At 42.4% G+C, this 3,413-nt stretch overlaps 1 long non-coding RNA gene across 1 annotated transcript; it reads left to right on the top strand.

Annotated features, from left to right (window-relative positions):
- Positions 1 to 602: 602 nt before the first annotated feature.
- On the top strand, positions 603 to 2,760 carry LOC115456792. The gene is made up of 3 exons (XR_003939917.1): positions 603 to 1,088; positions 1,735 to 1,737; positions 2,674 to 2,760. It is a non-coding gene; the product is annotated as an uncharacterized LOC115456792 (long non-coding RNA).
- Positions 2,761 to 3,413: the final 653 nt, after the last annotated feature.

The following is a 3,413-nucleotide window of genomic DNA, read 5'->3' as shown; positions in this document are numbered from 1 at the left end:
ATGTAGAAAGTTCGTGTAGGATAAACACACCAGGGAATAAGGAGGAAGGGTTGAGTTGTGATCAATTCAAGTCTTAGTTTCATTGTGTTCTGGGAGCGAGGCATTTAAGTTTGGTCATCAGGGTATACCTTTTTGAATAAGTAAGTTTTTAGTGATTTCTGAAAGTTTGATAGGTCGTGTGTTGTTTTCAAGGTGTTTGGTAGTGCGTTCCATAGTTGCGTGCTTATAATGGAGAAGCTGGATGCATAGGTTGATTTGTATTTAATTCTTTTGCATCTTGGGTGGTGCAGGTTTAGGTATGTGCGTGTTGATCTTGTGTTTCTGGCTGGAAGGTCAATGAGGTCTGTCATGTATCCCGGGTCTCACCATAGATGATTTTATGCACTAGAGTACAGATTTTGAAGGCAATCCGTTCTTTGAATGGGAGCCAATGTAGTTTTTCTCGTAGGGGTTTGGTGCTTTCGTATTTCATTTTTCCAAAAATCAGTCTGGCTGCGGTGTTTTGAGCGGTTTGGAGTTTCTTTATGATTTCAGGCTCTTTTTGTGTTCTGCAGGAGTGATAGAAGTCTGCTACTGTTTAGTTTCTGTAGGATTCTGACTATGAAGAATTCCCCCCCCCCCCATTCCGGCCCCACTAGCTTAGGAGAGATGATGTTATAGGGACCCATTCAATCCTAGCTATCCCATTCAATGAAGATAGTGCATGCAAATTTACCTCATGTATATTCATGTTACGTTTATATTTATGGAAAATTATTAAACCACAAACTTGGGGGGAAAAAAACCAAAAAACTGGAATAACCTATATCAATAGGGGAGCAGAGGAGCTATCATTGTTTATTTCCAACTACGACTTAAGGGACTCTTGATGCTGGTTATGCCATCGACATATGGGAACTGGAAATACGGATGGAATGAAGTGAATGCAGCGCTTTATGAGCAGTCTTGGATGAGGACATTTCTTTACCTATTTGAGAAGATTCATAACATGGTCGGAGAGACTCATTGACTACCCTTTATTTGATGATAAAAACGTGTTTCTGGAAGTTTGCTGCCGTTCACCTAAATGTTGATGGACACAATAGTTAGTGTGATTTTAGTCAGCCTTTGCTGACCGCAGAAGTTTTATTATGAACAATTATTTCTGAAGTTTTCAGCATTAAGCGTTTAGCCCAAGAGTAACAGCGGAAAGTGTGTGAATGTGGTAGGTGAAGATATGTATGTTATAATGTTGTATTGAATAAATATTTATGGAAAACCAGACTGGCTTGATGTGCCCCGAAGACTGGGTTATGAACCTCTGCTCTAGAAAATCCACAACTCTCTGTATATCCTCTACTGGCATTGTGTCACATCTGAATCACTGCAGAGGGTTGATTGGAATGTACCATTCCTTGCTATATGGGATGACTTTACGTTCTGTGAATCAACAAATCTAAATGACATTATTCATATAACCTTTGTTCATACATTGCAGCCTAAATAGCTCCTGTAAATCCCCTGTAATTATCTCCCAATCAACAATTAAACAAGTTCTCTGTGCATCCGGAACCACAACCTTGTGCCATTCTTGACTGCTGCTTGTGTTAAGAATCAATACAGTGTAGCCTGGACACTAGGGCATGTTTCCTATTTCCATCAACCCAGCAGGATAGCTGTACAGCAAGCAGACTATAAAAACAGTGCAACAGAGCTCTATGATAATTCAGGTTTGAACTGGTAGTTCTGAAGCAGATGGTTAATGGGTTTCCTCAGAGACCATGGAACAACCAGTGTAGAAATGCTACCTAAGCACTTTGCATAGTATATAGAGATTTGTTTTATGTTTCTATGTTAACTGTTGTTTTTTTTAATTTCTTATATATTACTACTCAGATTTAACTCTCATTCAAAATGACAGAACATCCTATCATAACCCGCAATGAATGAACCACTCCCATGATCTCCTATACTCCCTAGTTTACCATTGCAGACAGTGGGGCTGTGCATTGAGAATCTGGACTGGCACTGTGTACCGGGCCGACACTGCTGGCTGTTAAACTTTTAGATGTCTTCCTGCTGCAAACATACATTGCAGCTGCGTGGAACCTGACTTCAAAAAAGATATTCTGTGAAACAGAAGGCACTTGTAAGAGGTGATTCAGAAATCGATCATTTACTGCCAGTTTCATATCCAGGAGCAGCTCTGCATCTGGTGTGTGAGAGGTGTGACCTGACTGTCAGTGGCATTGAATTGTGTTTTTACATTTTAATCCTGAATTCACATTAGAATACCAAAGGCCTGATTCACAAAGGGGCCATTTTACTAAGCTGGCGGTAAAATTGGCCTGTGCTAGTTTGGGGTGCGTGAAATTGGCACGTGCTGGGGCCATTTTTCTATTGCAGCGGGTAAAAAGGCCTTTTATAACATGAGGCAGTAACTGGCCGTGCGCTCATATTAAAAGTAGCGTGCGGCTATTTACTGCCTGAGCTGTTACCACCACCTGTTTACTTGTCGGTAAAGGCTCATGCGCTACTTGTGCACTAATCAGGGAACGCGCGGCAAAGTGGGGCGCACTGATGATTACCGCTGGGAACGCCCCCACGATAGAATATAGAAAATTATTTTCTACCACAGGAAACTGCATAAGCCAACTTCGGAGCTACTGCCAGGCACCCGCACTACCCCGGCAGTAGAGTCGATTTGGTGTGTGCTACCTGCGCGGTAGCCCTACTGTGGCTTAGTAAAAGGACCCCGAAGGTACTGATTTTAGTAACCCCAGCGCCAGATTCAGTAAATGGCACCCAAAGTTAGATGCTGTTATGATCCTTGTTAAGATAGTATTCTGTAAAGTGATGCTCTGTATAGAACAGTAGCTTGGTTTGCTTCCCGCGCCTAGCTTTGGGTTCGAGCACGTAGGCCTGCCAAAAGCTGTTGTAAATGCTCATGCCTAACTGAGAACATAAGAACATAAGCACCGGCATACTGGGAAAAGACCAATAGTCCATCAAGCCCAGCATCCTGTCTCTGACAGCGGCCGATCCAGGCCCCAAGAACCCGGCAACCCCCCTCCCCCCCCCAAAAATAAAATTACTTTTTAATAATGTTCAATGGACTTTTCCCTCAAGAATCTGTCCAAACCCCTTTAAACTCCGTAAGGCCAGCTGCTGTCACTACATTTTCCAGCAACGAGTTCCAGAGTCCAATACACGCTGAGTAAAGAAAAACTTTCTCCTGTTTGTTTTAAATCTACCATATTCTAGCTTCATCTTGTGTCCCCTGGTTCTATTGTTGTTTGAAAGTGTAAACAAACCCTTCACATCTGTCCGCTCTACTCCGCACATTATCTTGAAGACTTCTATCGTATCACCCCTCAGCCGCCTTGTCACTGATGGCAAAAGAAAAAAGCAGAACAAGGCCTTCAAGACTGGAA

Source organism: Microcaecilia unicolor, chromosome 13 (assembly GCF_901765095.1).
Source record: "Microcaecilia unicolor chromosome 13, aMicUni1.1, whole genome shotgun sequence".
Classification (NCBI taxonomy): domain Eukaryota; kingdom Metazoa; phylum Chordata; class Amphibia; order Gymnophiona; family Siphonopidae; genus Microcaecilia; species Microcaecilia unicolor.
This window is presented reverse-complemented; position numbering and strand designations above follow the sequence as displayed.